Source organism: Ambystoma mexicanum, chromosome 13, assembly GCF_040938575.1.
Source record: "Ambystoma mexicanum isolate Mex_15411 chromosome 13, UKY_AmexF1_1, whole genome shotgun sequence".
Classification (NCBI taxonomy): domain Eukaryota; kingdom Metazoa; phylum Chordata; class Amphibia; order Caudata; family Ambystomatidae; genus Ambystoma; species Ambystoma mexicanum.
The window spans coordinates 403,356,642-403,376,621 of record NC_090938.1 but is presented as its reverse complement, the minus strand read 5'-3'; positions in this window follow the sequence as shown (position 1 = coordinate 403,376,621).

Genomic DNA, 19,980 nt, shown 5'->3' with positions numbered 1-19,980 from the left:
AGTCCGAAGGGCATGACCTGATATTCAAATAGCCCATACTTGGTGCGGAAGGCCGTCTTCCATTCATCGCCCTCTTTTACTCGTACCAAGTGGTAGGCTCCTCTAAGATCCAGCTTTGTATATATGCATGCTTTTCTGACTTGGTCCAGGAGTTCAGGGATCAAAGGTAACGGATATCTATTCTTAACGGTGATCTGGTTCAGGGCGCGATAATCTATACAAGTTCTAAGGTCCCCTTCTTTTTTTGGAACGAAGAACAAAGCTGAGGAAGCAGGGGACTTGGAAGGACGAATAAACCCATTCGCTAGGTATTGATCCAGGTATTGTCGGAGGTGAAGATTCTCAGGCTCGGTGAGGGCATAAATTCTACTACAAGGAGGAGTAGATCCAGGTATCAGGTCTATCTGGCAGTCATAAGACCTATGAGGAGGTAGAGAGTTAGCCTGATCCTTCCGGAAAACATCTTGGAATTCTAGGTATTCAGGAGGTAACTGGGGAGCCTCCGAGGAAATTGCTGCCAGTGCAACACCAGGTCGAGGGTGACAAGTAGAGACACATTCTGGAAACTGAACCGTTCTTGCTCGCCAATCGATCTGAGGATTGTGCTTCTCTAACCAAGGAATTCCTAGAATAATCTGGAACTGAGGGGCCTTGATCACATCGAACACGATCTTCTCATGGTGTCCATCTTGACTTACTAGCGTCACTTCTTGGGTGGTATGCGTTACTGGTCCGGAGGCTATCTCCGTACCATCCACCGTAGTAATGACGTCCTTTACAGCCTTTGGACAAAGAGTCAGATTCATCCTCAAAACCATTTCATGATCCACATAATTGCCGATGGCACCGCTGTCGACGTAAGCTTCAATCGCATGTAATCGATCCGGATGTTCAGGGCTAATGAGGACCATAGGTATCACGAAATGCGAGGTCACTGAACTGGTTTTAACGCTCGGCAAGAGGACCTCTATTCTTGTCGGGCGAGGTCGTTTCCCTGCTCAGAGTTTGTGACCCTGGTAACTGCAGCTCCTACTGCCTTCTTGGCTGGTTTCACCGGACAGTCTCGAAGAAAGTGCCCCGAGTTTCCGCAATAGAGGCATAATTGCAGCTGTTTTCTCCTTTCCCGCTCCTTTTGTGTTAGTGGTCCTTTCAGGCCCCCTATTTGCATGGGTTCCCCGGAGTCTACTCCTTTGGTAGGAGTTGGTGGTTTGGAAAATACTCGAGCATCAAACTTGGAACGATCGGCCTTCCTGTTCTGCAGTCTGTGGTCAATTTGAACGACTAAGTCAATATAGTCCGAACAGTCTTGCGGGGGATTCACTACTTGGGCTAACACATCTTTGAGCTCTCCACGTAGACCTCTATAAAACAGCGTAATCCTTTTGTCCTCAGGCCATCGAGTTTCCACTATCAGTCTGTTGAAAGACGCAATATAAGCCAAAAGGTCTTGATTACCCTGTCGCAATGATGAAAGGAGCTCATTTTCCAAGGCCTGCCCCTGTGAATGTCTTGCAAACAGTTTTTCCATACTGAGCTGAAAAGCTTGAAAATCATGGAGAACCGGATCATCTTGATTAACTAGAGGGATCGACCAGTCTGCCGCATTGCCACTAAGGTACGAAAGCACGAAAGCTACCTTAGCTTGATCAGTTGGAAAGGCTGCTGGCCGGCATAGGAAGTGCAACCGGCACTGATTAATAAATACTGCAAACCTCTTTGGGTCACCAGAAAATCGTTCGGGCGGAGCCAGAGGTACATTCCCAGGTAGGTTGATCTGCACTGGGTTCGTAGAGGATGTTGAAGGAAGATTTGCCCCTGATGCGGGTAACGGAGTTTGTCCGGCTTGTGACTGTAGCAATTGTCTAGCGAGATCGTCTGTTCGCTCCTTGGAAATAATCAGTTCCCTTCTTAGAGCATTCGTCTCCTGACGGGCTGCATGCACTTCTGCTCTTAGTTCCCCAAGTAACTGGGCTAGCTGGTCGGTATCCGAGGTTTCCATAGCGCCTGGGTGGGAGTTTTGCGGTAGGCTTTGTGTTCTGTAACGCTCACCTGATTCCCGCAGAGGCGCCGGTCTTGACTGGGTGAATGCCGTATCTTCAAAGGTGATGTGTAACACACGGTTGGCTCTTTGGGCTGGACCTCTGTGCACTGTTTGTCTGACTCGAAGAGTAAAATGTCTTAGGTAAGTGAACGCCGAGCTCTCCATCTGCCTCGGGGCAGGGTGCCGTAACCAGTTTCTTCACTGGATAAGGGTGCAGGCCTCTTGACCTCAGAGGACTGCTGTCCGTCGTTAACTGCACGAACGGTAAGTTCTGGGCACTTCAAATGTCTTAAAAGTCTTTTGTAATGATATCTCTTGTTTTGCAGGGTTCCGGCGATGGCGGATGGCGGGCTGATGAGAGTTGAGGATCGAACCCGCGTGAGGAATAGAAGCGCCTGGAAGCACGTAAGTAAGCGCTTGTAGCCTGCTTCACGATGCGCACTAACTGTCCCTTTTATCTTGCAGGTACAAGTTCGGAGCTTTAGAGAAGCTGAAGGGTGCTGGAATACCCACTGGATTCGGCGTGGGAAGGAGTAATGGCACGTGAGTAATAAAGTTGCCCAATGTCTTTAAACGCACCTTCTTTTGTCTTTCAGATGCGGGATGCAGCGCCGAAGGCCTCCGGAGCGTGCGAAGAGCTGGTAAGCTTTTGTCTTTCAGATGCCGGAATGCAGTGCGAAGACCTCCGGAGCATGCGAAGAGTAGGTAAGCCTTTGTCTTTCAGATGCCGGAATGCAGCGCGAGGCGTTGGTGACAGCCGATGGACCAGGTAAGAGATGCGCTGCCACTGAAGACCGTAGTGCTAACCTGTTCTTTCTTTGTCTTTACAGGTGCTGCTGAAGACTGGATTCCAGGATGGTAAGCCTTTGTTCCCTTAGGCCCAGGATCAGAAGCAGAAGACACGATGAGCGTTCTGCTGCAGAGAATGCAGAATAACACAAAGCAAGATTCATCCATCGGGTGTGGTTTAAATAGCCTCCTGTAGTGCTTAGGTGTCTCCTTCCACAGCCACGCCTAGGTAAGAAAAGAGTTCCTGCTTTCCAGAAGAGTTCCAGTATTCTGAACCTAGGGAGTGGCTCCTGCCCCACCCAACAGGAAAAGTAGTCCCAAACAGAAGAGGATCAGGGGTTCAACTGGCAGGTAAGTAAGCAGCATGGTCTGCTGCAGGTAAGTCCACCCAAGCATTATGAGCCCGGCGCTTCCAGCGCTGGGACTGGGCATCTTTATGAGCCTGGTGCCACTGGCGCCAGGACAGGGTCCAAAAGGTCCCAATTGGGACTGGCTGGCACTCGGAACCGGGGTTATGGGTCTGCTTCCAAGGGAGTCGGGCAAGTCCTGATCTTTTGGAAGCAGAGATCATGACAGCAAGGCTGAAAGCAGAGGGCTGGCTGGGAATGGCATTGGGGACAGTACACCTGAGTATCCTTCCTCTTTCCTTGTTTTGTACACACCTTACATTTTCTGTATGGTTGTTCCTTCGTGGCTGTGGAAGGAGCATAATCACAAAGTGTCCCTCTTGCAATCTGGCCACATCTTCTACCTCTGGAAAGGAGGGAATTTGTACATGGACCATAGTCAGAGATTGAACAATTGCTAATTCAAAGTTCATAAAGGAGAGGTTGTTTTGTGGAGTAGCTGCACGGTACACCACATAAGCATTGTACGTTGCCATATGCACAAGGCGTATGGCTAACTTTATGTACCAGAAACGCGACTTGCGTTCAGCACAGTATGACTCAAGCACTTGGTGTAGTCCAGAATGCAGTTGGGCTTCCACACTTTCCGAGTTTGCCTGCGCAGAGTGACTGCTGAAGTACTTTCATCATGAATAGTACTTAGCATGTACACATCCCTTTTGTCACAGAATTTCACTGCCAACAGTTCATCCCGCCGCAATGCCATACATTCTCCCTTGGCCAACTTCTTACACACAAGTTGTCTGGGGAAGCCTTTGCGGTTACTGCGGATTGTACGGCATGCCAGTGTGCCACATTGAACAATTCCTTGAACAGTGGAACTCCTGTGTAGAAATTGTCCACATACAAATGGTGACCCTTGTGGAGCCACGGTGTGAGAAGATCCCAAACTATCTTCTCACTTGTCGCTAAATGGGCTGGGCAGCCCGGAGGGTTTAGGGTAGAGTCTTTACCAGTGTAGACTTTCATGCTGCAGACATACCCAGTGGTACTTTCACACAACCTGTACATTTTGATTCCATATCGTGCTCTCTTGCTTGGAATGTATTGCCTGAACAGTAGCCAACCTTTGTACAACACCAGTGATTCATCGATGGATATGTTCTGGCTAGGAACATACACCTCTGCAAATCAGTGAGTGAAGTGGTCCAGAAATGGCTGGAGTTTGAAGAGCCTATCAAAGTTTGGGTCAGTTCTGGGTAATGCTGCCGAGTTGTCATTGAAGTGCAACATACAGCGCAGTGCTTGAAAGTGATTTCTACTCATTGTAGCTGCAAAAAACAGGCTATAAAGTGGAGCTCCAGTACATGTGACAAACAGCTTCTGCGATATTCCCATGAGCAGAATGAGACCCAAAAATGTTCTAATTTCAACATCGGTTGTGGGAACCCATGCTTCTCCAGCATGGGGTCTGGCATGGATTCACATGCTCATGAATATTCCCCGTCGTCAGGCTGGGAATCCTCGGTAAAGAAAAATCAGTATCAGTTTTGTTTCTGATCTGTCTTTCGTAGTAGTAACCAATCACTGATCTCTGCGTCATACTGACCACAGCCAATGACTGCCATCTCCCTAAGCCCCGCCTCTGGCAGCCATCTTCAGATTTTTACAGCACGTTCAAGTGTTGGGATTCTCGTGCTATTGCTCTCGAGCTTTAGTGCATTTTCGCGCTTTTTCATAGGAAAATTCTCTCTTTTTTCGGTCACAGGCCCTTCTGGGAGCCCTCCTCCTAAGAGAAGAAGGATTCATCCTCCACCTCCTTTTCAACCATCGCGCCCTGCTCAGCCCTCCTCCCCGTCCACGACCCGCGGGGATGATACGGGGACGGACACGGCCGCGACGGGTACAGACGACGAAGTTTACGAAGAAGTGGCATTGGACCACGCCATTACGATAGCGACGGACATCGCTGACACTGGGTTTCGCCAGTTGGGCAACGGCGTGTTCCTTAGACGGCGTGGATGGCTCAAGGCAACGGACTTCTGGCAGGACGTGCAGACCAGAGTTTTGGACATGCCGTTCGACGGGAGCAACCTGTTTGGGAAAACAGTTGACGATTCCCTACAAGCCATCAAGACGGAGACGGCCCGGGCTCTTGGTGTTCTCCAGCAACGACGGCTGCCCTTTCGGAGCACCGGAGGCAAGCAGGGTGCCTCCAAAGGTTCCGGCGGCGGATATTCCACCTACCGTCAAGCGGCCCGTTTGTCGTCATAGGAAGCCTACAGGGGACGAGGCAAGTCGGGCGGTCCCCGACATCGTTGCCAGGGAGGACAAGGTGGCAAAGCCTCGTCGAAGCAGGACTGAACCGGCCGTGGGGTCGGGCCCCCACCGAAGCATCCCGGTGGGAGGCCGGCTGGCGAACTTTGGCAGCGTGTGGGAGTCCATCTCCACCGACCGTTGGGTGCTGGACGCCCTGGCCCAGGGTCACGCGCTCGAGTTTCTAAAGAAGTGCCCACGCGTCCCCCCCGTGGCCAGGAAGGAACATCACATCCCTCAACTTCTCTTGGAGGTAAAGGCGATGCTCACGAAAGGCGCCATCGAGCTCGTCCCAAAGAGGCTTCGGGGCTCCGGAGTTTACTCAAGATACTTCCTCGTGAAGAAGAAGACAGGAGGATGGCGTCCCATCCTGGACCTACGACGACTGAACAAATTCATCAAGGCACAGAAGTACCCCCATCCTAAAGGGACACCGAAAGTTTCTCAGATTCGTGGTCCAAGGGCGTCACTACCAGTTCAGAGCCCTTCCCTTCGGATTGAGGTCGGCACCCAGGGTGTTCACCAAGTACCTCGCACCGGTGGTGGCGCGGCTGCGCCTGGAGGGGATCCACGTCTACCCCTACCTGGACGACTGGCTCATCCGAGCAAAGACAAGGGAGCTCGCCGCGGAGCACACGGCGAGGACTGTCCAACTACTCACGGACCTGGGATTCTCCATAAACTACGCCAAGTCCCACCTGGTGCCCGTGCAAGACGCACTGTTTCTGGGAGCGAAACTCGACACAGTGGCGCTTCTGGCCTCTCCGTCGGAGGAAAGGACGAGGGCCATCTTGGGCAAGGTGCAGCGGATGCTGGTTGCGGATGCGGCCAGAGTGAGGTCCATCAAATCCCTCCTCGGAAAGATGTCTTCTTGCATTTATCTCATCCGCCTGTGCAGGCTTTGGATGCGGCCGTTACAGGAGTTCCTGGATGCTCGCTGGATCCAGACGACGGGCAGCTTGTAGGACAGGATCACACTCGACGAGAGCTTCCGACAAGCGATCCGGTGGTGGGGCATCCGCGCGCATCTGACGGCGGGCATGGACTTCCAGACCCCGGGCCACCAGAAGACAGTGACCACGGATGCCTCCCTGGAAGGGTGGGGAGCACACACCGAAAATCTGCATGCGAGAGGCCTTTGGCTTCCGACGGAGAAGTCCCTCCATATCAACGTCCTGGAGCTCCGTGCAGTGTTTTGGGCCCTCAGTTCCTTTCTTCCGTCCCTCAAGGGCAAGGTGGTGAGGATCTTCACCGACAACACCACCACCATGTTCTACATCAGGAAGCAGGGCGGTACCAGATCCCCAGCCCTGTCCAAGGAGGCGCAGGATCTGTGGCATTGGGCCGTCGCCCAAGGGATGTTTCTGGTGCCGTTTCATCTGGCAGGAATAAAAAACACCATCGCCGACTCGCTCAGCAGAGAGCTGCGCTCGTGCCACGAGTGGGAACTACGACAGGATCTAGTGGACCGCCTCTTCCGACGGTGGGGCACACCCCAGATCGATCTGTTCACGACGGCGGCGAACTCCAAGTGCCGGAGGTTCGCCAGCAGGTTTCCCCAGCCGAGGAGCATGGGCGATGCTTTCTCGTTCCCCTGGGAGAGACTGTTTCTATACGTGTTCCCTCCATTGCCGTTGCTGATCCGGCTCATCAATCAGCTCAAGAGGTCACGGTGCAGGATGATCCTCGTCGCACCTGCGTGGCCGAGGCAGATATGGTTCCCGGACCTTCTGGACTTGTCAGCGTCCCCGTCAATCAAGCTGCCAGTGGACTCGGATCTTCTCTCCAGGGAAGCAGACGCCATCCTCCATCACGACCCGAAGTCGCTGAACTTGCAGGCCTGGCTCCTGCAGCGTTAGAGTTTGGAGGTTACGACATACCGGCCGACTGCAGAGAGGTTCTTGCAAAGGCCAGGGCGTCCTCAACTCTTAAATGCTACGGACACAAATGGAAGAGGTTCTCTGTCTGGTGCCACGCAGAGAAGATTAACCCTCTACGGATTACGGCTCCTCAAGTACTGCCGTACCTACTGGCGCTGGCCAAGGCTGGACTGGCGCACGCTTCCATCAAGATTCATCTTGCTGCGATCTCCCGATAAACCAGAACCACGGGACGGACGTCTTTGTGGTCTCATCGTCTGGTGAAAGAATTCATGAAGGGACTGTTCAGATCGTTCCCGCCGGTGAAGGCTCCGGCCCCGGCGTGGGAGCTCAACGTAGTGCTGACCAAGCTCATGGGACCTCCGTTCAAGCCTCTGCACTCGGCTCCGTTGAAGTTCTTGTCGTGGAAAACAGCGTTTCTTGTGGCCATCACCTCCGCACGACGGGTGGTAGAGATCCAGGCCCTTTCTTGCAAGCCCCCGTACTTGACTTTTCACGACACAAGGGTAGTGCTCAGGACGCACCCCTCCTTCATGCCCAAGGTGCCGTCGGACTTCCACCTCAACAAACCCGTGGTGTTGCCTGTTTTCTTCCCGTCACCGGCTGAAAGGACTTTGCACTCGCTGGATGTGGCTAGAGCGCTGAAGTTCTACGTGGAGTTTTCGGAAGACGTTGCAACTTTTTGTGAACTTTGGACCTGTCAATCAGGGGAAGGCTCTCTCAAAGGCTTCCATTTCCAGATGGCTCTCCGGCTGTATCATGTACTGTCATCGGTTGGCAAACCGACCGCAGCCGGCCGTCCGAGAGCCCATTCCACCAGAGCGATCGCAGCTACCACGGCGTTCCTATCTGGTGTGCCCCTGCTGGACATCTGCAGGGCTGCTACGTGGAGGTCGACGCACACCTTCACGAAATTCTACTGCGTCGACCAGGATTACAGGGAGGAGTCCAGGGTCGGCCAAGCAGTGCTGCGCAACCTGTTTGCCTAAGGTGAGCCTGGTGAGAAGGTAAGAGATGCTTAATGTTGAGTTGTTGTATTGCTTAATGTTGAGCCTGTTGCCACCTCCCGTGGTTGTGCATGTGTGTACTGCTATGTATTCTTTTATTCATGCGCATGTGAATCCATGCCAGACCCCATGCTGGAGAAGGAACAAGTTACTTACCTGTAACTGTTGTTCTCCAGCATGGGTCTGGAATGGATTCACATGCGAACCCTCCCGCCTACCCCTCTGCGGCTCTTCAATTGGTCATACTGCCACTTCACGTGCTACCAAATCTGAAGATGGCTGCCAGAGGCGGGGTTTAGGGAGATGGCAGTCATTGGCTGTGGTCAGTATGACGCAGAGATCAGTGATTGGTTACTACTACGAAAGACAGATCAGAAACAAAACTGATACTGATTTTTCTTTACCGAGGATTCCCAGCCTGACGACGGGGAATATTCATGAGCATGTGAATCCATGCCAGACCCATGCTGGAGAACAACAGTTACAGGTAAGTAACTTGTTCCTTGTGCTCTGGACTATGCATCGTATACATTGGTTTGCTTAACCACATCTGCAATTAACCCATCATCAACAAAAAGGTTGAAATAATCAATAGGCTGAAACCCATCTGTATTCACTGTGCACCCTGATATACCAGTCAAAGGGGGCACAACAGGCTGAACCATTGCTGGAGGCACCCACTGTGACTCTTCAGCCATTTCAGGAACTGGCACATTGCGTGGACGTCCTGCACGTCCCCTCCCCCTTACAGGTCCCCTGTGTGTGGGAAGTGTGCGAAAAGGCGGATGCACTCTTTCTTCCTCTTCGTCATCAGATAATAACGATGATGAGCCAGAGGAGGAACTTTCATCAATGGACAACTCGCTTCCCCAATCACTTCTTCCCTGACCCTCAGAAGCACTATCTGTTTCAGATTGCATGTCCACCTCTGTTGCCTTGCTCTGAGCTAGACTCCATCACTGCACCTAAAGCCTCTGCACCAGACATTGATCGACGAGAAGCCATGAGTACTGTCACTATGGAACCCAAAGACCAGATGAAGACTGAAACAATAAGTATGTGTGCTTCTCAAAGTATGGAACGTAGCAGAGTAAGTGGTATTCAGTGCCACAGACCTACTCCACACAAGTACGCCAAAAGGTCCAGACTTTGCTCACAAACTGTTGCAGCCCTCTGCAATATGACGTACTCTCTGCACGCTACAAGAAAGGGAGTACTGTTTTGCAAACACTCACGTGAAATACTAAGGACCAGCTGACTGCCTTTCTACAAGTGGGCAGACAGCTACAACACACCTGCACCTAAAAGAAAGACAGCAAAAAAGCTAAGGGCAATATCCTCTTCCGCTATACATTACACAAATACAAGTGTGGGGACGAGGATTGCAGCCACACTACCAATTCAGAAACAGCCAACGTGCTTTGCACCATGCCCTCCTCCATGGGATGCTGGTGGATGGGAACTGGAGGTGAGAAGCAACCATGCAACGTATTAGTGATTGGGTGAGTTGAAAACCCAGAGGCAATCGAGACACAGACAGGGAAGATAAGAAAAGTACACAGCAGGCCCTTCCAGACAATTGCTGGCACACTTTTGCCTAAAACACCTGCTCATTCACATAGGGGTCTGTGTTGGAAGGGGAAAGGTCACAAGGACGAAATTAATGCAAGGGCAAGCAAGTTGAATTGGGCTGATGCAAGTGGTGATGGGTAGCTAAGAAAAAAGCAGCACTGACATAATGAAAACATTGACATGCCATGAACACAAACAATTGCTAGGAAGTGGGATGCCAACATACTAGCATTTTTATTAGCATTTCACACAATTCAGTAGGTCCTGTGAACCACAAATCAGTTACTGTGCTCCCAACCGCAAAATAGCGTCTGGGCAAATTGCAAAATGTCCTCAATGAAAACCTCCATGTCTGTTTTTGAAAGGTGCACCCCATCTCTGTGAAACATCACTTCTCCAGCATGGGGTCTAGCATGGATTCACATGCTCATGAATATTCCCGTTGTCAGGCTGAGAATCCTCGGTAAAGAAAAAATCAGTTTCAGTTTCGTTTCTGAACGGTCTTTCTACTAATAACCAATCACTGGTCTCTGGGTCATACTGCCCCCAGCCCATGACTGCCCTCTACCTAAGCCCCTCCTCTGGCAGCCATCTTCAGATTTTTACCGCCCGTTCAAGTGTTGGGAGTCCTTGTGCTTAGCTCTCGAGCTTTTACTGCGTGTCGCGTCTTTTCAAAGAGTTTACTCTCATTTGCTGGTCAATTCGAGCCTCATGCTCCACCGTTTCATCTTCCGATTAACGGGGAATGGTTTTACGAAATTTCTACGCCCCTCAAAGGGGATTTCGAAGGGATTGTGTCTTCCGACGTATTCCTTATCTTGATAGATCATCTCCAGCTTGCTCGCCTTGGAATTTTTTTCTCAGAAGAGGGCGCTGCGCGTCGACGTCCCTCGAGCCGATGTCCCTCGACAGCCTCCGTACCGGCGCCAACGTCATCATGCGTATAAATAGACTCGCGCAGCGTCCGTTGCTCAGTTCCGTTTTTCTGCGCTTCGTGGGCGTCGGAATCGCGTTGCTCAGTTCGTTAGTCAGATATATTCTTCATTATTCCTCGAGAATACCAACACTTACTCGATGGCTTCCTCATCCGAACCAAAAAATGTCGAGACTGTGGAAAGAAAATGTCGTTGACAGATCCTCACAGGATCTGTTTGTGGTGCCTGGGATCGGAGCACCAATGTTCGGAGTGCGAGGACTGCATGTCCATGACGGCGAAAGCCTTGAAGGAGCGTAAGGGGAAGCTTGAGAGAGGTAAGACAGTTGAAACTCCTTCGAAAGTTTCTTCGGCAGAGTCGAGACATTCGTCTCCTCGCCGACACAGGAAACATTCTCGTACTAGGTCTCGAAGCAGTTCCCACCACTCTTCGAGATCCAAGCATTCGAGTAAGAGACGTCGAAGATCCCCTTCCTCGTCTTCTTCTGTTTCCCCGGAAAGAGTCACCTGCCCCACAAAACATAGCTCTCAGGCTGAGTGGGAGGAATTCCGTAAAAGGATGCTTAGCGTCTTCGAGAAAGCGGCCTCGACCCCCTAGAAGACAGCTGAGGGTGATACCCTGGGTGAAAGACCCGAAAAATCGAAACACCGCGAGTCGTTGCACCCGGCGAAAGAAACTACTTGAGAGCGTCACGAACCCTCGAGCAAAGGCAATGTGCCATTGACGCCATCGTCGAAAGTCCCTTCGACGCATAAATCTGCGTCATCGACGTCATTATCGAAGGGCTCATCGACGCATAGGTAGATCGAATCAATGCCGTCTTCGACGTCGACGCCGATAAAGAACAAACCCACGGCCGCAACTACCTCACAGCCAGTAGTCATACCCAGGGCCTCTAACACAACCTCGAGAATGTCATCGACAACCTCGAGTAGGATTCCGATCCTCTCAAGCTCTTCGAGGCCTCTTCCTATCTTCTCAACGCCTTTTTCTGTGTCTTCGAAGCCTTTAACATCCGCGTCGACAACGTTGACATTTTCTCAACCAATAACGACAAATTTGGCCCCTTCTGCTCTGGAAATGGGATTTAAGCCATTTCCAAGATCTGATTATTTCAGACCCTTGTCTTCAATTTATGAAGAAGGGGAGGATACGGATCAAGAAAGACCCTTTGGGTTGCAGAGAACCACAACACCTGAACCAGAGGAATTTACCTCTGAGGAAAATAGGTTGAAGGATCTTCGAGAATCCTAACATGAGGGTTAGATACTTCCCCAGAAGTAGAATTTGCCAAACCAGACCCAGGGGAACATGCCGAGACCCCTTACAGAATTTTAATGGCAAGGATTATAGAATTCATGGGTTGGTCTACACCTTCACCTGCATTTCAACAGGATGACCTTACAGATATTTTAGTTAAAGGCCCACAGGAGGATCCTGTGGTTCCATTTCACGCTGCATTACAAAGAAAAATATTGGCTAACTGGGAAACTCCTGAGGTTATCCCGGCAGTTAATAAGAAATTATCAGCCAAATATAGGGTATCTGTTACTGACCCTGAATTTTTGTCTAAACATCCAACTCCAGAGAGTCTGGTTGTTCAAGCAGCAACTGCATCAGGCAGTAGATCGGCATACCCTACGGTTCCACAGGACAGGGATGACAAAAGATACGACTGTATGGCTAAGAAAGTCTTTTCTGCATGTAGCATGGTGTTGAAATCTATTAACGCTACTTGTACGCTCGCAAGGTTCAGCCATACACTTTGGGAGTGTGCTTCATCAGCGGCTGACTGCCTCCCAGAGGGAGAAGAAAGGGAAGCGTTTCTAAACATCATTAAGGTTGGTAAAGACGCAATGTGCAAATCCCTTCAAACTGGCATTGATTCTGCTGACAGTATCAGTAGGGCCATGGCGGCAAGTACTACAACCCGCAGATTTGCATGGTTTCAAAAGTCTGGGTTTGCTTCAGATGTACAAGCCAGACTTTTAAATATGCCCTTTGACGGCTCTTCTTCGTTTGGTCTGAAGGCGGATGACAGCCTAGAAAAGTTACAGACATCCAAAGCAGCAGCAAAATCCCTGGGAGCTGCAATCCGTCAAACGCCATATCGCCCCTCAGGAACGTCTTGGAGAGGTAAGCCCTTTTGCTTTTATTCCACATTCGGAAAAGGCAGAGGACAGTCGGTTCAAAGAGGTCAAAAAAGATTCACCCGAGGTGGACGGGTTAAAAATACAAAAGCCGCAGCAGCAGGTGCCTCTTTACCCTCGGCATCTGCATCAGCCGCCTCTAAATCACTCTGAGGACTCTCCTCACAAGACACCAGTAGGGGGCAGGCTAACTCAACATCTGACGGAATGGTAGGCTATTACGTCAGATGCTTGGGCATTGGAGACAGTTGCCCAAGGTTACTGCCTGCCTTTTCTACGCATTCCTCAGAGTCATCACCGAGGAACAGCTCTCTGAAAGTTCCACATCCGCTCCTCTTGCAGGAAATTGTAGACCTGCTGGAGAAAGGTGCCATAGAACCGGTACCTGTAGCGGAGAGGAACAAGGGCTGGTACTCCCCCTACTTCCTAATACCGAAGAAGGACGGAGGACTGAGACCTATCTTGGACTTACGAGAATTGAACAAGTTCCTCAGGAAGGACAAGTTCAAGATGGTAACTCTCTCTCAGATCCTTCAGGCCCTCCAGCTCCAGGACTGGCTAGTATCTCTGGACCTTCAGGATGCTTATTTCCATGTGCCAATCCATCCCAAACACAGGAAATACCTGAGGTTCGCAATTGGCGGCTCTCATTATCAATTTCGAGTTCTGCCATTTGGGCTGACCTCCGCCCCGAGGGTCTTCCCCAAGCTAATGTCGGTAGTGGCTCCAAGTCTAAGGAGGGAAGGGATTCACGTCTATCCCTACCTGGACGATTGGCTGATCAGAGCTGTATCACCGGAACAAGCTCAGATCCAGCTAGATTATGTCTGCCACTTCCTTCTCAAATTGGGCTTCTCCCTCAATTTAAAGAAGTCACAGATGATACCATCACAGAGACTCTAGTTCATTGGAGCGGTCCTGGACACTTCCCTGGGAAAAGCCTCGCCACCAGAGGTGAGGGCTCAAGATATTCTGCAGATGGTCACCAAGTTTCAAAATGCCCAACGTCTCCCAGCCTTTGACTTTTTGAGGTTGCTAGGCCTCCTGGCATCCTGCATCTTCCTTGTGCCAGAGGCTCGCCTGAGAATGAGATCTCTTCAGTGGGCACTAAGAACTCAGTGGTCGCAATTCTCAGGGAGAATGACAGATCTCCTTCAGGTTCCGGACAAGGTGGCTCGAGACCTTCAGTGGTGGGCCTGTCAGGAGAACATTTTGAAAGGAGAATGGTTTTGGCAACCATGGCCGGAGATAACAGTAGTCACGGATGCCTCACTCACGGGGTGGGAAGCCCATGCCAACGACTTGACCATCAGCGGTCGTTGGTCTCCATCGGAGTCCAGACTACATATCAACCTGTTAGAGCTGAGAGCAATCAGACTAGCGCTGAAGGCTTTTCTGCCATCTGTACAGGGGAAAAATGTCCTGATAATGACGGACAACACAGTGGCCATGCACTGCCTCAACAAAAGAGGAGGCGTAGGATCACTGCCTCTGTGTAGAGAGGCGATGCAGCTCTGGTTTTGGGCAATCCAAGAAGGAATCTCTCTATCGGCAGTTCACTTAGCCGGAGAGAAGAACTTGACGGCGGACGCTCTGAGCAGGCAGAGCACAGTCTCCCACGAGTGGGAACTAGCTCAGGAAGTCCTTCAACAGATCTTCACCCTTTGGGGAACCCCTCAAGTGGATCTGTTCGCCACCAGCATCAACAGGAAGTGCGATCAGTTTTGTTCAAGGGAATTTCCCCCGAGAGGAGCTCTAGGGGACGTGTCCGTAGTGGACTGGGAGTTTCCACTTCTGTACGCGTTTCCTCCAGTCCCTTTCATTCCTCAAATGATCAGGAGGTTGAGAAGGTTCCGGAAAGCCATGATCCTAATTGTCCCGGACTGGGCCAGGAGAACGTGGTACCCAGACCTTCTGGACATGTCCATCTGCCCTCCAATTCGTCTTCCACTCAAGGAGAATCTTTTCTCGCAGAAGGGAGGTCAGGTTCTCCATCCAGACATCAGAACCCTCAACCTTCATGCTTGGTATCTGAAAGGTTGAGATACAAGGATTGGGACCTCCCAGATGACGTCATGGAGGTGTTGCTTTCGGCCAGAAGGCCAGCAACAAAGACGTTATACCGCTGCCACTGGAACAAATTTTGCAGCTGGTGTAGAGAAAAGAATATCGATCCCTTTTCATGTGGTACACCAACAGTGTTATCTTTTCTACTCTATTTGGCAAATTCGGGCCTTCAGGTTGGCACTATCAAGGGCTATCTCGCAGCGCTATCGATCTTCAAGCGCACTGCAAAGGAGCCATTGTATTTCAAGTTACCCTTAGTAATACAATTTCTGAAGGGATTAACCAATGTCTATCCTCCAAGACCATTCCAAGTTCCCTTATGGGACTTAAAATTAGTCTTAAAGGGATGGTCTAGTAAAAAATTTTATTTAAAAAATAGATAGGCAACATAAAAAAATATACTAGCATTCTCTTTTTTAAAACTTCCTATGTAAAATTTTGAGCTATTTAAGCTCAAAATTCGCAAAAGCAAGCACATGGGCGCATCCATTTTGTGAAATGGAGGCTCTCCTGTGCTGGCTTTTGCTTTTGCGGCACTAATGAAGGAAAAGCCAGCCAGCTGTAGTAAACAAAAGCTACCGCTGGGTGGCTTTCCCTTCATTAGTGCTGTAGGCGGAGGACGGGGACCGGAGACCAGAGCAGGAAAGCTGCAGCTGAATCTCGGTAAGTGCTATTTTTTTTTTTTTTAGAAATCAGCACTAGCTGCGTTTTTTTTTCTAAGTTTTCCGGGCTGGAGGAGCCCGGAAAACTTAGAAATAAAACCGCAGCTTTAAAAACGTTGTATTTATGTTTGCGGTCGCTTTCCCAGGGGAGCACCGGAGACCCAAAGTGAAAGCCACAGCAGGCAGAAACACAACACGGTTGTGTTTACATGCCGCGTAGTGTTTCAGCCTACAGCTGATTTCCCATTTGGGGCTCTCGGGCTCCCCGTGGGGAGCCCGAGAGACCCAAATGGGAAATGCTAAATGCTGCGTTGTGTCTGCCTAAATCTGCTTTCCCATTTGGGGCTCTCGGGCTCAGCCCGAGAGCCCCAAATGGGAAAGCAGATTCAGGCAGAAACAACGCGGTTGTGTTGGAAAACGCTGCGGTTTTTCTTTCCGAGTTTCTCAGGCTCCTCCGAGCCGGAGGAGCCTGAGAAACTTGGAAAGAAAAACCGCAGCGTTTTCCAACACAATAACGTTGTATTTATGTTTGTGTTCGCTTCAAAAGCGACCGCAAACATAAATACGTTTTTAAAGCTGCGGTTTTATTTCTAAGTTTTCCGGGCTCCTCCAGCCCGAAAAACTTAGAAAAAAAAACGCAGCTAGTGCTTATTTTTAAAAAATAAATAAATAGCACTTACCGAGATTCAGCTGCAGTTTTCCTGCTCTGTTCTCCGGTCCCCGTCCTCTGCCTACAGCACTAATGAAGGGAAAGCCACCCAGCGGTAGCTTTTGTTTACTACAGCTGGCTGGCCTTTCCTTCATTAGTGCCGCAAAAGCAAAAGCCAGAACAGGAGGGCCTCCATTTCACAAAATGGATGCGCCCATGTGCTTGCTTTTGCGAATTTTGAGCTTGAATAGCTCAAAATTTTACATAGGAAGTTTTAAAAAAGAGAATGCTAGTATTTTTTTTTATGTTGCCTATCTATTTTTTAAATAAAATTTTTTACTAGACCATCCCTTTAAATTTCCTGATGGGTACTCCTTTTGAACCACTCCACTCTTGTTCATTAAGATTTCTCACCCTTAAAACTGTCTTATTAGTGGCATTGACATCTGCTAGGAGGGTGAGCGAATTGCAAGCTCTATCTTGTAAACCCCCTCATATAATTTTTCATAAAGACAAAGTTGTCCTACAAGTGAAGCCTACTTTCCTCCCAAAGGTGGTTTCTGAATTCCACATCACTCAGAAGATTATCTTACCTTCATTCTATCCTCCTCCCCATCCGGAGAAAGAGGAAGAAAGGCTACATAGGCTGGACCCAAGGCAGGTTTTGAGCTTTTACATCAGCAGACTTGCTAGGATTAGGCAAGCAGACCAACTGTTCGTAGGTTACTCAGGGCACAAATTGGGATTACCGATAACAAAACGGACCATTTCCAGATGGATTATTTTGGCCATTCTGGAATGTTACAAAATGGCAGGGAAAGAGCCTCCTCAAAATGTTAGGGCTCATTCAACCAGGGGTATCGCAGCCTCTTCGGCCCTCCAAAGAGGGGTACCGATTCGAGACATATGTGCGGCTGCCACATGGTTGTCTGCACATACCTTCACAAAATTTTACAATCTGGATTCCTCCTCTAGCCAAGAGACTAGATTTGGCAAAGCTGTTTTACACTCTGTTCTTTCTTAAAGGGAAACATGGCAATTTTATTCCCACCTCCAGTCACACACCACTGCTATGGGAGTCTATCAAGATAAGGAATACGTCGGAGGAACATCCCATCGAAAGAACATTACAGGTAAGAAGTAACTTGTTCTTCGAAGGGATTGTGTCCTCCGACGTATTCCTTATCGCCCCTCCCATCCATCCCCTCAGTAAAACTTCTCTTGTGGTTACAGCTTACGCTCCTTCATGGTCAATAACCAATTCATGTAAAGCTACTGTTAAAGGTCAAAACGGAACTGAGCAACGGACGCTGCGCGAGTCTATTTATACGCATGATGACGTTGGCGCCGATACGGAGGCTGTCGAGGGACATCGGCTCGAGGGACATCGACGCGCAGCGCCCTCTACTGAAAAAAAAATTCCAAAGCCAGCAAGCTGGAGATGATCTATCAAGATGAGGAATACGTCTGAGGAACATCCCATCGAAAGAACGTTACCAGGTAAGAAGTAACTTGTTCTTCTCGTCTAATTTCACTTCTTGGAGGATTCCGGAAGATCTTTGAGGCCTACCCCGCGTGGACATGGCCCAGGACAAAGGAGACTCGACGCCAGCTGGATCCAGGCTGTTTAGGATCTGCCCAGGAGTTGGCCTACAGAATGTCTTCAAGGAAGATAAGCACTCCCGGTGTCTCTACTGCCTGCACTCCAAGTCGCATGTGGAGGAGGACTGTGTTCTGCAAGAACATGTCCGTCCGAACCATGAAAGACCGTCATAAATGACTCGCTGACTGGCTGGATGCGAAGAGCCCGGCAGCAGGTGAGAAGAAGTCGTCTGAGTGGTCTTCTAAGACCTTTGAGGGCGCTCCGGCGACGGGGGCCCAACAGAGGGCAAAGCACTGCAAGTCCGTGGGCACCGGGAGTGGCATTGGTTCAGGCTCCTCGGCTGCCAGGCCGGGCGCAATGTCACCGACGCCGTAAACCACGAGCCAACACTCGGGCTCAGTGAAAAGGAAGTCGGGGAACCCGAGTAATCTTCGGGAGAAGCCCCGGCCGATCCCGACAGAGAAAGCCAAGGGGGAGCGAGGCGGTGACCCTCCCCCCACGGTCAAGGCCTCCGACGCTCCTAAGGTTGTGAAGGGCCAGCTTCACCCGGCTAAGGCCTCGATTGAGGGAGTCGTGGCGTCCCTGGCGAAGCCCACGGAGGCGACCCCAGTGGAGACGGCCTCGAGGTCTAACGTTTCCCTGCCATCCCAAAGCGAATCGTCTTTCCAACCGATCGAAAAGACACCTGTGAAGCCCCGGGCTGAGAAGGAGGGGGGCGCAGTAGTCCTAGCGGACTCAGATAACTGCTCCGAGGACGAGCTGTCGGTCATCAAGGCAGTCCTGGACAAGAGGTTCAAGGAGGTCAGGGCCTGTGGGAAGGATCCCGACGAGGCAGACGTGGAGAGCCGACAAAGAATGGCAGGTTGACGAGGAACCGGGGAGCCTCTGCCGATGCTCCTGTCGCAACCAATGCCAACACCATCAGGCAGGTCGTAGGACATCTTGCTGGCGCTGCACACCCTGTGTACAGAGATAAGGACAAGGTTGGACTTACCACCGGCGGACGATCCAGCGGCGCCTGGACCATCGGGGAGCCCTCCAGCCAAGCGGAGGCGAGTCCATCCACCCCCACCTTTCCATCCTTCACCTCCATCCCCTCCGCTGAGGGATGAGACAGCGACAATGGGGATGGACGACGGCGGAGACGACGGAACAGATATCCCATCGCCCCCTCCCCAGGCTTCCCCTCCCGATGAAATTGGCTCATTTCATGCCATGCTCGCCAGGGCCTTGCAACTTTTCCAACTATGCCCCGAAGAGCAGAAGGAGGGATTCCTTTATCAGCAACGAGAGGCGAAGAGGAAGACCGTACTCTCAGTCCCTCTGTTGGACGACATCTTGGACGAGGGACTGTCCCTTCTGAAGAACCCGTCCGCGAGGGGAAGAAACTGGACGCCATGGGATGTTGGGTCATCATGTCGGCGGCGATGACCATTAATGCAGCCAACGCTCTCGCTATCGTGGCCCGCTACGATAGGGAGCTGTGGTTTAAAATCGCCTCCCTCCTGGACTTCCTCCCGGATGACAAGAGAGCGGAGTCCCTCGAAATCAGGCAGGAGGGCAAGGTGGCTTCTGACCACGCCATCACGGTAGCCACGGACACCGCTGACACCGGTTTTCGCCAGATGGGCAACAGCGTTTGCCTTCGCCAGGGCGGGTGGCTCAGGGCCACCTATTTCCATCAGGATGTACAGACCAGGGTACTGGACATGTCCTTCGACGGGAACAACCTGTTCGGCAAGGCAGTGGACGAGTCACTGCAGTCCATCAAGGTGGACACCGAGACGGCCCGTGCCTTGGGCACGCTACATCAGTGATGGTCTTTCGGACCTCTGGAGGCAAGTCTCAAGGTACCTCCAAAGGATTTGGCAGCAGCACCTCATCGTACCGTCAGGCGGCCCGTTCTTCGTCGCAGGAAGCCTACAGGGGCCACAGCAAGGCCAGTGGACATCGTCGTTGCCA